We start from the raw sequence: 17,708 nt of genomic DNA on the forward strand, positions 1-17,708 counted from the left end.
TAACTTTTAACAGGAAAAAATCGAGTCTGGGGCACGGAAAGGGGCAAAAGAAGTTGCAAGCCTTGTTTCTTTTTAGTATACAGTGAGATATGTCATTTTTAAAGCGTGCATAAAATCGAATTTCCGTGACATTCTAGTGTATATGAAGCAGAAAGGTTTACAAAAAACTAAAAATTAACACTGCACACTGAAAAAAAATGTTAGAGTATAGTTCGAATTTCTTCGACAATACATTATATAGAAAAAATACAGTATCCTTGACCCAAGCGCCTATGCCTTGCGCCGAAGCGATTTTGTTGATGTTTCTTATAAACTTGTGTAGTAAAGACTGATGACGTCATAATATGACGTCATAATGTGCACTGGCAATCGCATATCGTGGGTACCAAGAATGTATTAGAAAACAAGTCTTAACATTTTTTGCGCTATGTATTGCAATAATGGGTCTTAAGGGAGTATGGGACTTTCGGGTCCTAATTTCAGAGTAATTAAAACTCTAAAACACATACACAGATTGAAAGAAGACCTTTATTATATTTTACTAAAATACATTAGAAAAGGTTCTAGTGCGTAAATCTAAAAATAGAACAGGCCAAAATAAGGGAAATAACTCTGCATGAAAAAATGATATTTTATAAGCAATTTTTAAAATTTCAGAATTCCCATAAAAACATCAGAAAATAAAAAAGTTGATGAAATATTGTCTTCAACAGGAATGGAATTAAATTTCTAAAAGAAAAAATTACAAGGAAAAAATCTAAAAAGACGAATTATTTTGACTTATTTATATAATATCAAATTATTTGGGAAATGGGTTAATATATATGTACAATGTAATTTTAAGCAATTAAGGAATAATTAAAAGTTTAATTTCTTATGAAATATTTATAGCGATTTGCTTGTTTTAAAAATTGCTGAAAAAAAATTATAAAGTTAGTGTTCAATTTTAGAGTAATCTTCTTTCGAATTCCTCGACCCGAATTTCCTCTGCTCGCAGTTGTTATGAAATGTAACAATAATGAGCTTGCAATTCTAAAATACTTGTTTTTAGTTTTTTATTCACTCGGTTTTATCAATTAACACTAAAATATTTCCATCGTTGCTTTATTTCTTTCGTATTACGGTGAATAATGCTTTTCGCCAGAGTTTTCGCGAGCAATCCGGAAATCTTACGATTTCACGATAGAGTTTTGTATATTACAGTGTACAAGTTATTTCCAGTTTACAATTCAAACTCAACATTTTAGCTGATTAAACGAGGTATTTTCAATTGTCATCGAATAATTATTATTTAACCGTTCGATTGTTTCTAACGTTTCAGTGAAATTGATGAAATAAAGTGATTGGGTGAAGACAGGAATCATGGAATGCCTACGTGTATAGTGTAGATTGACACTGCCTCATGCTCTGAATACTCTTTAGTTTTAAGGTATTCAATGTATAACGAAGGGATTTTGAACGATTTTAAATAATTTTAAAGTAGTTAAAAACACATTGCTAGACAACGATAAAAGTGAAATGAACCGAATTTCGCAGGACTGATAACATGTAAGGAGACAGTCATTTTGCACATTAAAAGTTTTTGAAGAGTTATCTGCCTTTGATGAAAAGAAGAAAATTTCTGATTTCAAAAAATTTCTGCGGTAAATAATTCATTTTATTTTATATTCTAATAAAGAGGGAGTTTATGCATATTTTTACCAAGAGATTTGTTTGAAATTCAAATTACTTTTTACAATATATTATAAAAACATGCGCTGTCCATAGACTTCAATGTATATTTCAAGGTGGTATTAATTGGACAATATTAAAAATTTTGTAAATTCTTTTGGTGGAGCATTTTTATTTGATAACATCTTCAAAATGCTACCGTGATTAAAAATATCCGACCATTCATTTATTAGGTACAAAATTTGGTCGTTATACATTGAATACCTTAATAAGATAATGAGATTAAAGATTGTATCTCCACGTACAACTATTATTAATAATAAATCTGCGTCTTGTTTTGAATATTTTTATGTCCAGTAGCTTATAAAGATATGATATAAAAATTCAATAAGCAATATGAAACCACCGCACATCATGGACACCCTGTTAAAGCTGGGGGGGGGGGGGGGGGGGGGGGGGGGGGGGGGGGAGTTATACCACCAGAATACACTACAATGTATTTTGCTGCATGTGTATAATAGGGTGAAGAGTAAAAACAATACTTAAGAAAATTATATTATACAGCTGGAACAACAAATTACAAAAACAAGTCCTTTGATCAAGTGCCACTAAATTACATGATCAAAAACAAATATTGAATGATGTTGACTGTTGAGGGCAACTTTATTTTTATAATTAGTCTCCAAGGGTTGAAATATTGTCCAATGTGGAGTGAATGTTTTCATCCCAGGGAGGCTAACATAATTAACGTCGCCTGAAAACGGTCGATACCTGGTAAATTGCTATGTAATATGCAAAACAAATCGATAGAATATATTTCGTTTCAAATAAATATTTAGATCAACAAATATGACCTACATGTAGTGCTAGCAGATCTTGCCTTAATTGTTTTTTTTTTTATATTGTGACATGAAGGATATGGAGATAACGAACAGTATGCAGTCTCAAAGTTGATACAACAATACAAATAAGAGCAGAGACAACATGGACATGATGTTTTTTGCAAGTTGCGACTGTTTCATTATACATGTATCACTATAAATGGATTCAAATCAATAAATGTTGGGAAATGACCATCAATATGTTTTAAGGAGCTTAAATCTCAATGTATTTTGTTAACTGTTTTTCTAAATAGAGAATATAAGGACTATAATCCAATCCACACTTTGCAATAGTTATGTCCCTTTGACAGGTCAATCAAATTGGAAAGAAATGACATTTCTCCACTTCATGCTACAAAATATTTTGAGCATGCTCAGATAAATCAACTGTGTTTTAATTTTTTCTTTTGATATATGAGTTGGCCCATTTTTAGGCAATCATTATACAAGATGTACATAATTCTTCAATTCAGATGACAAATTTACAAACCAGTAAACTATAAAGGGTACTGTGAGGATTCTTTGGATTTTTCCTCAAATGGCGGCCAAGGGACATAACTTTTGAAAAGTGTGAATTCACCTATTCTTTCAATGCTGAAAAAGAAAAATATGATTTGACAAGTTTTTCAAACTATTTATTTCAAATATCTTTTTCTATTTTTTTTTTAAATTGTAAATTGTATTTAGCACATAAAGTATGTGGAAAACTTCAACATTTAGAAGACATATTTGATGCCATTGACATTTCAAATAGACTGAGGATGAATGTCTTTTTTCATATCAAACTTCAACTGAAAAAGTCTTTACTCTGAAATAAAATCCATAATTCATTTAGAAAAATGCACAAATAGTTTTTCATTCAAATCTTTTATCCATTATCCCACACGGGGTTTGTTGACAATGCCACAGTTTCAGAATACTTGGATAGGAAATGATATTGTGTCCAGTGATTTTCTTCCATTTATTTTCAAACCTGTAGTTTTGTCTGCCTGTTTAGTAATTGTTCTTTATGGAACATAATACTGGTTCAAATGGTTTACCCGCTCATTGCTGATATGATGTTCTGGATCACTGTAAGGAATAAAAAACTGATGTAAAATTAGTGTTTTTAATTTATATGGAAATTGCTATGCTTGGTAATATTATGAAAAAATGAATATTCATATTTTTATTGAAAAAGGATTTAAAAAAAAAAAAAAAAGGAATTGGCTATAAACATTGGGCAAACAGAAACATTTTTTTTTTCACTTAATAAATAACACCATGTACAGACTAAGATATTGACAAGTATAAAATATACATTTTTAAAAACATAACATTGTACCTTAATGTAAGTGGATTTAGCCGGATTATCCATAAGCAAGGACCGTGTGAGAGGACTGCAGTGGTGCACCATATTATAAACTGGCCTTTAGAGCATTTGTCAGCTCAATCCCTATACATGTACCTCTTTTCAAGTCTCCATTTAGCAGATATAAAATGTTCTATATTCTCTTTTATCTGAACTTCATGCATCCACAAAAACAGGAATACCTATTCAAAAAATATACATGTTTGTACATCTGAGGAGCATTTACTGATTTGTCATGTTTATTCTTACATGTATGTATGAAATTTTTTTTAATGGAATATTCTTTAATCTGCATCAACATTCTTTTATAGTCGATGACTTCTAATGCTTCAAACCTTTGATTATTCCTACCGATTTAACACAAATTATTTGCATTTAACAGGGGGGTCTAAATTTCTCCGAGGGGGGTCCAAGGTAACTTTTATCTTGCTATAGTATATGAATTTAATAACCTTTGCAAATTACAGGGGGGGGGGGAGGGTTCCTGACCTGAGCTTCATATTTTAGCGGCTTAGGCACAAACATTTACACAATGTTTAATGAATACCAGTTTTATGCAGAAGAATTTTATGAGTGAGGTATATGTGCATTACTTTTGTTGTAGTGCAGACTAGTCAGTGAAATATTGAATTGTATGTAGATTGGAAAAATTCTATAGAGTGCTCAACACCTTGCATGATGTTGCATCTCAGGTTAATTGTTTGGGTTTGGTTAGATGTATAACAGTTGTCTCAAATAATATGATATACATATATCTACCTATACACATGACAGAGAACAACTGGATTATGTCATGTGAAGATCAACTGACAGTGATACACATATACACCACTGTGGAATTGTATATTTAGCGTGTGATTATAGTTATATAATCCAAGATTCCTCTGACTCAAACCCTGCTTTTACATTGTGACTTGTGCAGGTAACAATGCAAAAGCAGGAGTTCGAGTCAGAGGAATCTCGAATTAATAGTGCCCTTGCCCCCTTAACCCTGTTTGAATATTTATATTGCAAAGAATTGCCATGATTACGGAAGAAAAATAATAGGTTGAATTTAGAGACAAACCTGGGCAGATCATCAGACGAGGTTGTCCTGGGCATGGTGGGGTGGGGTGATCATGGTGATGCGATTGTGATTCCTTCATTCGAGTGATTGTTGGCAGAGTAAATTCAGTATGACACAGCTCAATATCGCCTTCTTTCAGTCAAGGAAGCCTTGTTGTACCGCTAAATAGATTAGATAGACGAAAACCCTAGATTTCTCCGCATTTCGTGCTTTCCGAAACATCCGCTTTGTTTACAATGCCGAAAATGGCGATAAGCGAGATAAGTCGTAAAATTTCACTGAGTTGTGTTTTGGTTCGATTCTAATGATATTTTTATCACAATTTATATTATTTTATATCAAGTATATCTATAAAATAAGTTGTTCGGTAAAACTTAATAAAAAATCATCGAAAGATTTGAACGACATAACAAAAACGTAAAATTCATTTACGTCACTTCGAGTTGCGCGGTGGATTCAAAATCGTCAGTTCCATACTCCTTAATTAATTATTTTGCATAGAAACCTCCATACGTAGCCTTAACTCACTTGCGTACGATATGTCACATTTCATCCGAACCAATTGCAATAAAAAACCATATCTGGCCTAGGTGACCACAGTAGTCCTTTACTTAATTTTATGTAAATGTTTTAATGATGGCATGGAGTGCTATCACCCGCTTACACCTAAAATTAAGCTAATCATAATTTTAAACGTAAGCCTCTTGAAGAACTGATAACATTATGTTCCATTCTACCTCTTTTGGTTAATGTGTAAGACTGTTGATCAAGACTTGAATGAAATAAATTTTTTCAACTATACATGTATCAAATCATCGGTAGTAACTTGAATAGTGTTGCACCATTACAAAATACCGACAACTTGAAGTCTAATACCAAGATCTAGACAAATTTGTTAGAGAGAGCTATGTTGCAACCACTATTAAAATAACGACCACTATTGAAATAATTATTTCAAAAGTGGTTTAAAAAAGAAGAAGAAGGAGATGAGATAGAAAACATAAAACAACTTTAGTTATATCTTAAACTCAATAAATTAGTTTATTGTGTCTGAAAACAGAATGTGTAATTCACTTACATATGTTTTAGTTGTTGGGATATTTCTATAAAGCTTGCAATGTGGTTTTGGTATTGAAATCATTGTCAGCAACTGTTAAAATAATTATTTTAATATATTGGAATCATTGTTTAAAGCACTATTGAAATCAATATTTTAATCCATATTGAAATCTTTATTTCAAAAGTGAACATTATTTCAATAGTGGTCGTATTTCAATAGTGGTTACTACCTGTGTTTTGTATTGAAATACACTCTCACCCACTATTGAAATAATTATTTCAATAGTGGTCGTATTTCAATAGTGGTTGCAACCTATGTTTGTTATTAAAATGCACCTCTATTGAAATAATTCTTTCAATAGTGGTCGTTATTTCAATAGTGATTGCAACACTCCACTTAAAAATACCCATCAAAAAATTATTGGAAGAGGAACAAAAAGTTCTCCAAGAAGAAAGCATCCCGGATCATCTCTATATTTAAAGGACAAGTGCACTTAAGCAATACTTAATGGGCCCTTTTTCTGTGCCGATTTTCCTAAGAATATAATTATACTGAATCGTTCTCTTTTGGTAATAGATAAACACTAATGGGTATTTCTGATTAAAAAGCACGTCAAGCATCACCTAAATCAGCATGGTTTTAAAACAATTGAATATGATACAAAGTCTGGCTATGCAGTGAGCACCTTTTAGGAATGTTTACTTAGGTAGAACTCACATGACTATCAGTATTTTAGATAATTTATTCCAAAGGTGGGGTCAACATAGGTCATACTGGTAAATAGCTCTCGTTTCCTATAGAAAAAACATTGAACTTTTTATACATTTTTAATATATTAGGTACCAGCCTAATCTTGTGCAAACTTCCTACTTTCACACAAGTACTAGTTGTATAAATATATAAAGCGTCTTTTGTCATTCGCACAAGTTTGCACAACGTTAGGCTCATAGTAAACAAAAGCTTAGAAATGAATGACCCTTTTTGATTTATTATAGAAAATCACAAATGTCGGCTGACCCCTACAACATTGCATGGCTTTGCTCTCTAATTTGTATATTCATGATTTTCAGTGGTAAAAATTGTTGAATCGTATAGTTAAGATATCAATTAATAATTTGAGATGAAAAATGTTGCTTTATATGATTCTCCATTTTTTCACATTTAACCGGGGCCCATAAATGCACTCGTTCTTTGTTCTTGGGTGAGCAAAATATTTTCAATAAAGCCCCATCTTGGGCGATATTTATGAAAATTGATAAATGATAATATCCTCACTAACTTTAATAGCACATTGTCGCATGTATTCCTTATCAGCAGCACTCCAGATTGCGGGAACCGTTAAAACCCATCTTACACCTTTTTCTGACAATTCTATGTCAAGAATCTGTTTTTTGATGTGTCCTTTAAAATGATCTACCAATGCCTTTATGGATAGCGTAAAAACATGTTTTGCAGGATATCCTTTTCCAGCCTCATCTTCCATATAAAGCATTTCACTAATTCCCTAGAAGGAAAGTACGATTAAAACATTTTAAATCTTATGCTACCTTCAATTAAATATATAGAGATAACGAACTGTCTTAAAACTCAAAAGTCCGTTCAACAATAATAAATAGGAGCAGAGCAAACACGGACCTCTAAAACATTAGAAGTGGGATCAGGTGCCATGGAGGTGGAGCATCCCCTGTCGACCGGTTACTCCCGCCGTGTGCTCCTTGTCATGATTGGGAAATAACAGAAAAATCCGTCAACAATTGAGTATGTAAATAATGACCTAACAATTTTTATGAAAAGCGTCATTCAGCTTTTCACTCGTTGATAGAATTGTATTTGCTGAAAAGGTCATTGTATCGACCGTAGAACTTTCAAAATGATGATTTTAAACGACACTGTTAATATTCTTGCTTCATCAACTTGTTTGTCAATAATTTACCTCGTTTTAGAAATAAGAGCATGCTCTTGGGTATCGAATCGACTGAGAGATTATATAAACAGCGTATGCAAATAGGGAAGTTGACGCTTGAAAAGTTAAAGTTATCTCGTTTATCACAAAGCTTGGTTGTTAGATTACCATTAACGTCTTTTTCAAGAAAAATATCCAATTGTGAAACAGATGTGTCAGACTGTATGGTATCTTTTATCTCAAGCTCACTGGGATATATCGTATCGACAAAGGAATGGAAATAACCATTGTTAATTTACAATACGTCGTCGATAAATCTAAATGTCGAGATGAAGGCCAAAACAAGTGTTTTCTTCTTTTCACGTAGAAGATTTGGGACAAAATCTGCTTGATATGAAAACAAAAAATAGGTCTGTTAACATAGACATTTTCTTTTCAGAATGATTATTCCCAAATTATGAATAGATAAAGGTAATTCCCTGTTCAAAAAGACTTTTTCGATGAAAGGTTTAAAATCAAAACAATATTTCTAATTTCAATAAATTAGTAATTCACTTTTAATTAACTAAATTTGATTTTCAAAAGCTCAAACCGAAATGATTTTTGCGAACCTCTCTGTGCAAAATATTCATTCAGTGGTTTTGACGCAACAAAATTGGGACAATATGCATGAAGTTTATAAATTTTCTTTTCCAGCAAGTTCCTTCAATTTATGCAATGATGTTTTTCTTATAAAATTTCTTTTGAAATCTCCATTGCGCCAAAAAATATGAAAGTAGTTTATCAGGAAATGACTTTATGGAATATTCAAGAACTATATATACACGTTTTAACTGTCTAGCTGTCTTGTTGTTGATGTATTCCAGCGATTGGGTTTATGCACAAAAATATTAAATTACTTGATCATCATCGTAAAACAAAAAAAAAGTAAAGAAAGTAAGAAAAGAAAAAATAAACTTAAGGTTATTTCTTTTATTTACATGAATCCGTGTCTTCTAAAGGTACAGAATTTGATAACGTGGCTGCTAGATGAATAATTAGTCTTTGCAAATTTAATATATATTTTCCTCTGTTTGGGTTAGATATACAGGTATACCACAGGTATATCACTCAAAAGATGCAATTCTACAATCTAAGCAGGTACTCTACTATTGATTTTAAAATTACCTTCTGGTTATGTAATTTCATTTTAAATCGTCTGAACAGCATAAAATTTCCACGCTGATCTTTTGCCACCTCTGAAAAAAACTTATCCTCTGCCTCGTAACCAAATGCCACAAATGTTCCATCCTTGTCAAGAAGAAGAGATGTTGGAGTTTTTAGCGAAATCAAAGACGTGCCTCCCCCAATCCATTCCTGATTGCAATGGATATCCAAAGGGTTTCGGCGAAATCGGTCTCTTGCGCTAAAAGAATAACCTGAATATGTTGTTCCAAAATCCAAAGCCACAACAAAGAGATAGTTTTGGTCACTTAGCGCAGACTCCAAAGACTGCTTCTCATAGTTGCTTTCATTTGATTTTGGAAGATCAGGCTATCGGAAGACAAATTATCTGCCATTCTGAATGTGTCAAGTACTACTCCTATTCAATGAAATAAAATTTGAACAAATTATAATCTTTTCAAGAAAAATGCTTGTTGTTTAAACTATCATGTGGATTGAATGATGAGTTCTGCTTTTAGCGTGGAGGTAAAAGTCATAAATCAATCAAAGAAGACGTATTCCAGTTTGCATTTAAGTTTAACAAACCAAAGTGTTGTTCCTTTCGTAGAATATAATGTAATGTTTTTGTTACATTGACTGTTATTCATTGTATAAGTAATAGCTTTTCAAAAAGCCTGCCTGTCTAAGCAATTAGTATCTATAGAACATATAAGCATTATTATAGATACACATAATGTTTTTGTGTCGGAAGGGTGTGTGTGTAATATTTCATTACTTAAGACTTTAAAGATTTTTATAGAAAACATCATTAATTTTCTTTAATCCAAAATTCTTTTTAACTCATCACAAAAGAATAGAAACTTATTTGAAAGTGAACATCAAAGTAAGATATTTATTGTTTTTTTTTTTTTTTTTTTTTTTTGATTTTATAACAGGAATTAAGTGGAATGATCATTTGGATAACATTTGAAAGAAGTTAATATGACTATTTGTATTGAAAATTCTTTGGATGGCTTTAATTCCTAATGAAGTAAGTAAGGAAAACAAATAATTATTGCTGAAAAAATGATTTTTCTTTACACAAATGACCATATTTTTTTCTTTTGGATAAAGAGATACAAGCATAGTTTTGCACAAAAAAAACTCGGAAAAGTAAATGTACAGGATTTTGTGACTAAAGGGTCAAGAAAGAGGTGTCTTAATAATTCATGGAGATGGAGATAATTCATGGTTGTGATATAATCAGACTAAAAAGTGTCGGGTTGCCGTCTCTGAATACTTCTAGTTTTACTGTAAGTATTTTAATGCAAGAAGATGGACTTATTGTAAGTGTATATTTTGCTTCAAGGTTAGGTAACTTCTACATAGTCCTAGCTTTATACCTATGATAATGTACGACTCTTTTTTCAGATTCTACTTAAGTATAATCTTTCCTTTAACAATTTGACAGCATATGATTTATGGATTTTCATCTGTGAAAATACAGGAGACACCTTTGAAAGGCAAGCTATATTCAGTTTTCTCGCAAGGCATTACAAAATTAATATTTACATTGTACTTGTAGTAAAGGATCATTTTTTTTTCTATATTGTTTTTTCCTTTCAGCTAATGCACCTTCAACTGCTATGAAGATATATTTTTTATCCCTTCAATTTTTTTTTAAAATCTGAAGCGCTTTCATTTCATAGTTTAACATAAATCAATCCAAGTAACTAGAAATTTCGTTTGAAACCATTGTTCTTCTTATTCAAACATGTTAACGGTTGTCACCATGAATATTGACGTGTAACATATATTGATATTTAAGGAATACTAATAACTTTTTTTTTTTAATTTCACGATGTGATCAATCGAGTGGCTTGCGTGATAATTTGCATGAATGCCACTGGCGTTTATACATATAATCATCACGCTAACCAAATAATTCTCCTACGCTCTTCTACTATAAGACTCTTATACCAGTATGGTAAATATGAAATAGCTATTTATAAAACGAATTCTGCATTTTTAAAAAATAAAATTCATGAAATTGATCATTTTTTCATTCAGTGGATTTTTTTGTGAAATTTGTTTAAAATATTAATTTCCTCTATAGCAGCTATTATGTTCAGTTTAGTACTTTCTTTTAAGAAAATCTGCATCTTACCTTAGACTGGGAAAGTCTCGAGATAGTGGTTATTATGCAGATATGTCTTTAAAATTTGTCCCTTTACTCTGGTTGGCTGTGGGAGGTCACATGGACAAAACACTCATGATCTAATATTTAGTTGTGTTGAATTACCATCGGAGTATACTTTATTAATTTCGATTTACATAACAGATAACGATTCATAGTATGAGATGTTCCCCGCAATTTGATATTCCTCGCTCACTAAAAATAGAAGGAAAGAGGTCCTTTAATTTTCTTTTTCAATGAAAGAATGTAATTATTCTGAAATCTTTGATACATGCACATCATTTTCTAGGCAGTACATATTAGAAATAATGTAACTGATGAAATACAGACAAAAAGGGACAGTGGTTGATCTCAAAAGTCCATTGAGACATTTCAAACTGGAAACATCGCAAATACGCTTGAAAGCTTGACAGAAAGATACCACAGAGTCTGACCCATCTGATTAATATTTGCATGCTACGTCTAAAAAGCAGGCTGAGGAGTGCTCACAAAAGAATGCAGGTAGTGACCCGTTAGAAGACCAAGCCGATTATCAGTCTATTGTTGCCGCTATTGAGGACATTAAAACATCAGTGGAAACTATAAGAAATGATCTATCGGAGGGTGATCAGAGCGTAAATTCAAAATTAAAATACGTTTCAGAACAAAGTGAGAGCAATTATGAAGATATATCTTTGCTACGACAAGAAAACGCTCAATTGCGGAGAGAACTGGAATTACTACGATCGGTTGTAATCCGAATGGACAGGAAAATGTCCGTTATCGAAAATGATGTAACAGATCTTAGATCAAGGTCTATGCGGGACAATATCCTTATTCATAATTATCCTTACGAACCCAACGAGAACCTAACCACGTCGATGCCAGTTACTTTTAAAAAACTTCTTGGGGTGGATGTAAGTTTTGTAAGGATTCATAGGAATGGGGTGCGTCCAGAATATAATTCTGATCGACCAGTATCCATTACTGCAAAGCTGACCGACCGTAGTAAAATCAACACAATTCTTAATGCCATGGCCAAAAGCTAAAGAAAATGGCTAAACAACCTTTGCCTTTCTTTATCACCACGCAGCAACCTGCATCTATTGTTTCCGCTAGAAACAAGGTGTACGATACGGCAGAGTCTTTGAAAACTCAAAATATTACTGCTAAGATTCAAAAGAATCATGTAATCTTACCCAACGGCGCCAGATATAAAGAGGATGTTCCATTTCTAACGAATGCAGATGCGTTATTGGTAACAGCTGAAGAGACGGAACACCTAGACTCGGTTGAAATTAAAAAACTCGGACCCAATCAAAAAGGACGGCTCGGAATTTATGGCTTTCGGTGCTCGAGTTAAAACTGCGGATGCTGTGAAGAATATGTACAGCAAAGTTTTAATAGATCCCTACGCAGCCAGTGCCGATAACCGAATCTTGGTATACAGATTCGTCACAGAGGACGGTGCCTTACATGAAAATTACCACGATGATTCCGAACATGGTGCCGGGAGGAAGATGTTGCGATACATGAGAGAAAATAACATTCAAAACGCCGCCTTCGTCATCACAAGGTGGACGGGTGATGCTCATATTGGCCCTCATAGATTTTCAATAATGGAACAGTTGGTAAATGATGTCGCCAATTCTTTGGAAATGTGACTTCTGATGTCATACAGACATACACACGGTAATGGTTAAATAAAACAAAACTCAAACAGTTACGACTGACGTAACCATGTTAACAGGGTCTTATAGCTGAAAGGTGACCTTATTGATGTTGTAAATATGTTTCCTTTTTTGTAAATACAATTTTTGCCTTGTCAATTTGTCTGTGTGTTCCCCCCCCCCTCTCCCCCCTAGAGGATTTCATAAGCAATATAATAGGAATTATTATGACTAGCTATATATATATATAGTGTATGTTAATACATCTATTTGATTATATCATTTCTTACAATTTTATCTCACCTGAGCTTTTCTATTAATCAAGTTTGTCTGGCATCATGCATATGTAAACTTTTCTCAATTAAAATTGACAGAAAGCATCCTTGGGTGAAGGGAATTCAAATCAAATAAAGGGTTCATGCATCCCTTTTTGAAGGGGAGATAATTGAAAATAAGTGAAAATCTGGTGTCACCTTTGAAAATCTTATTCTTAAGAAGGAAGGAAGAAAAGTTAAAAGCTTGAGAAAAAACTTTAATTATATTGCGTAAATTCTTTTTTTTTCAAGGGAGTAGTGTTGGGGCACATTGAGGGATCAAAGTGTAACCTAGGGTTATGTGAGAAAATTTTTATAAAATTTCCTCCTTTACCACAACAAAATCATTATTAATCATATTATTATGGAGGCATCTTCAAATAGTGTTGATTCAAGTTTGTTCAAATCAGGAACCTGGAATACCTGGGTTAAAGGTACCTAAAAGGAGAAAATCAGTTTTAGATAGGAATATGTAGGATATTTTTATGAAGAATGTTCCCAAGAACTAAGCCATATTTTAGCTAGTCATATTGCAATGAAAGCATGTTCAGATAAAATAAAGACAAGGTTGTTCAGATTATGACCCCTAGTTTTAGGGTGGGGCATTATTAGTCCCCTACTGATGAAACCGGAGGGGACTATAGGTCTAGCTGTCCGTCCATCCGTCTGTTGAGCTGTCTCCATATGTCTGCCGGTCTGTCCTGCTTGGTTTTCCGCACTTTTTTTTAATGCTTGCAGATATTGAGCTTAATTTTGGTATATTAGTGTATCTTGATAAGTCAAAGATCAAGTTTCGAATAATTTAAGAATTATTGCATTATTAAATTTTCATAATGGTTTAAGATCGGGTTTATGCTGAATTCTGATGGTAAATATTTGAAAGGAGAAAAAGACAATTGAAAAAAGGAGTTGCACTTCAATCTTTAAGTGGATTATTTTAATAGGTTATGGGCATTCACAACCTCAAAACAAGCAGTTTTAATAGGTCAGAACTTTTGCGTATTATAAAATGACATTCTGAAGAAAAAGGGGAACCCAGTATAGGGGACATTTTTGCTAATATGCAATATTCTCAGAATGCTTTTTCCAGTACATGTTTATTTATAATATTTGATGCCCGGTGAGTACCTTGTTTTATATTGTAGTAGGTAAGGTTAAAATTATTATTTTGTACATATGCCCTTCTCCATTTCTTTTTTTTACACATCTTGTATTAGCCCGAGACCCCAATATCAGTCAGAGAGATGAAGGCCCAAGTGTTGATTCTGGAAGTGAGGTAGAAAAGGCTTAGGGTATGATTTATTATACATCCGCTCCATAGGAGAGGGAGGTATATTGTAAGTGTTTGTAAGTGTTTTACCCGGGCCCCGGGATCATGAAGCATCTTAAGCTTAAGTCGAAAAATGCCTTAGATGCTGAAATTTTTTAGAGGTCAAGCAGCCCGAAATGAAAATGCTATCCAAGTGCAATTTTGTATCATCAGCTTGCTGTTGCATGCAAATTATGAGTTTCCTTTAACAAGTTTTAAATATTTTATAGATAATTAAAATTTTGACTTAAGTCTAAGTCTGTTTCATGATCCCTGGGCCCGGTGTGCCTGTCTGTCTGTCAGTAACAAATTTTCCTTGAGGATTTTTCAGCAACTACTCATCGCAGATGCTTGAAATTTAACACAATCTTCTCTGAGGAATGCCATAAGATGGGATTACAATTTTCTTCAAATCAAATGTCAACTTCCTGTTCCTCTGTGCATCTGTCCCTTTCATACATAACAAATTTTGGTGGCGGTTTCGTCATCAACTGATTCATAACAGATGATTGAAATTTTAGTACACTCTTTGTTGGGGCATGCCATATGGTGGCATAATTTTGAAATGAATTTGATGTCAAGATAATATTTTTCTGTACAGTTGCCTGTAATTGAACTTGTGTACATATATAATGATAGTGTTTTATACCAGGAGGGGGGGGGGGGGGTATTACAAGTTAGTATTGAATGAGAAATTTCTTGTTACAAGTATTAATTACATATTTGGTAATAAACTTAAAGTAGAGCAGATCGACACATCAACTCTAGAAAAGTACAAAATAATTATACAGTATAATAAATAAATAATGTTATTATAAAGGATTATTTTCAACATGTGTTAGTTTAGGCCTTTCACACTTAAAAATACAAAATATTTTGTCCCAGTTTGAATTTGCCTAGTGATATTTTGTTAAAGAAGTTATATTGTATTCTTTGAATTCGACCTGTTTTAAATTCACCAAAATGAGGGTATGTGGCGAAAATAAAATGAGAGTGAAAATTTCCCTGTGTATTGTATAGGTATTAGGGAGGAGTAAGTCTCTGCTATTAGTATTGTAAATATTTTATTTGAATGTATTTTGAAATGAAATTCTAAAATTGATGAATATTGTAAGCATGTTTACGCTAGGTTACTAGATGTACTTTTAAAATGAAGTGTGATTTAAGATTGTTCAAGTCATGAACGGGCAGTAAGGGAGGTACATGTAGGTTAGGGCACTATTTGGGATCAAAGTTTTGCCTATAAATGTTGAGGGTTTTTTTCCCCAAAGAACAGAAAAACCATGTTTAATCATATTAATATGAAGGCATTCTCAGGTAGTACAAAGTCATACTGGCTCAAATGAGGGCTCCTAGGGTGTAGGGCTTGGGCACAATGGGGGAGGGGGTCAAATGAATAAATTAGAAAAAAATCATCTGCTCAGAAACAGCAAAAGCATTATCAGGTAGTTGATACATGTAGTTTACCCCCCCCCCCCCCCCTGTAAATTTCTCAATTCTGATACAATTTCTGCTTTATTTTCCAGGCAATGTGCTCAGATGAGGGATGTGGACCATGGACCTCTTGTTTCTTTATTGGACTTTAATCTTGTAATGATATTATATGAAATGTGATTTTTTGGTTTGAGAAAGGAATTAGACAGAAATCAATTTCTACATGGTAAAAATTAATGGATTATTCCAATATTGAAAGTTTTCAATTAGAATCAAGTATATTTGGTCATGGGGTTTAATAGAACAGATTTCAATTAAATAATGTGTAAAAGCTAGTTAACGACGACAGGTAGATCTGGAGCTGTAAACAGGTTAAAAAATTATGATTGAAGCTTTAATATATTTTTATATTGTATGTGAATAATATATGTGTATCAGTTATACATTAAATATTTGGTTGCTAGTCTATTACATGTGTTGGGTTATTATTTCTGATTTGGTAGTATAATGGAATTAGTTTTAAGCATAAACTTAAAGTGGGTTTAAAAATAAAACTTGAGGGGTTTATTTTTATCGGGATCGAAATACCAAAATAATGATGGCTATTTACAATCTCTCGTGCAGAGTTGTCGTTCTTGTGAGAGTGTGGTAAAGAGTGGGCTATTTATAGATGATTAAAACATTGCCTATACTACAAAGCATACGAACGATAGCCTTTTAAATGCAGACTTATTAAATTCTAATATCAATTAAAATTCAAATATTATGAAGAATCATATGGCAGTGATGTATTTTGAATGTTTATATTCTTATGACGTCATTTAACTTGTGGATAGACCACGCAAGGAAGGGTACATTTTTATACGTGGATTTTATATTGAAGAGTTGTGTTGAATGGAAGATAATGGTTTACAAAGTGCATTTTATAAATAAAGGAGGAGTACTGCATATGTAATAATGAGACCAACACTCTATGAAATTATAGAAAAGGTGACTCAAATATTCAGAATAAATGTGGAATGAATATTGAAGGCGATTATAATCACTGAATAATTGTCTGTATAGAGTAGCTGATGTATGAAGGCACTGGAGTGAACATGTGCTATGAGGAGGCACTGCACCCCCCCCCCCCCTAAGATATTCCCTTTCAATTATTAATGGTTATTTATTATAATAATCAGTGTTATAGACCTAGAGTTGGACAATTCATTTGGAGATTGTGAAAAAAAAATTACTAACCTTTTCAGCCATAATTTTAAATGTAGAAAAATCAGAAGAAAGGTCCTAATGGATTTTAAATGGTACTCAAAACAGGAAGTTTGGGTCCACAAAAAGGGGTCCCAAATTAACCCTTAAACACAACGTCATTGGATATAATTAGTGTTCTTGTTAAAAGAAGCTAATAATTTACCATGGTCCACTTTTATCATTTGGTATAAAAGAGCTAATAATGTACCCTAGGGGACCGTGTGGTCTACGGTCTGTCTTTATGAGTGTTATAAGCATGCAAATAATGCTAATAAGTTTGTTATAGTACCAGCTAATAAGTATCGGATCGGGTGGAATATTAATGCCGTTTGTTTTTCTTCTTCAAATATATATAATGAAAGTTTATATTAAGAATTTCATTTTTATTTAATATATTATTGTTGTGAGATGTGTATTGTTTAATTATGTATATAATTAGTAACATTAAGTTTCTTGAACGTTCCAGAGTGGTCAACATGTTC

The 17,708-nt window shown here is 32.6% G+C and overlaps 1 long non-coding RNA gene and 1 pseudogene across 1 annotated transcript; one reads left to right on the forward strand and one right to left on the reverse strand.

The window, feature by feature from the left end:
- Positions 1 to 3,259: 3,259 nt before the first annotated feature.
- On the reverse strand, positions 3,260 to 5,203 carry LOC134261168 (uncharacterized). The gene is made up of 3 exons (XR_009990757.1): positions 4,970 to 5,203; positions 3,877 to 4,085; positions 3,260 to 3,623 (listed from the first exon to the last, which is right to left on the reverse strand). It is a non-coding gene; the product is annotated as an uncharacterized LOC134261168 (long non-coding RNA).
- Positions 5,204 to 10,310: 5,107 nt separating this feature from the next.
- Positions 10,311 to 12,935, forward strand: LOC134261167 (protein IMPACT homolog; annotated as a pseudogene).
- The last annotated feature ends 4,773 nt before the right edge of the window (positions 12,936 to 17,708 follow it).

The sequence above is a fragment of the Saccostrea cucullata genome, unplaced genomic scaffold (genome assembly GCF_032062105.1).
Source record: "Saccostrea cucullata isolate Sc308-1 unplaced genomic scaffold, CSIRO_AGI_Scuc_v1 ctg12200, whole genome shotgun sequence".
Classification (NCBI taxonomy): domain Eukaryota; kingdom Metazoa; phylum Mollusca; class Bivalvia; order Ostreida; family Ostreidae; genus Saccostrea; species Saccostrea cuccullata.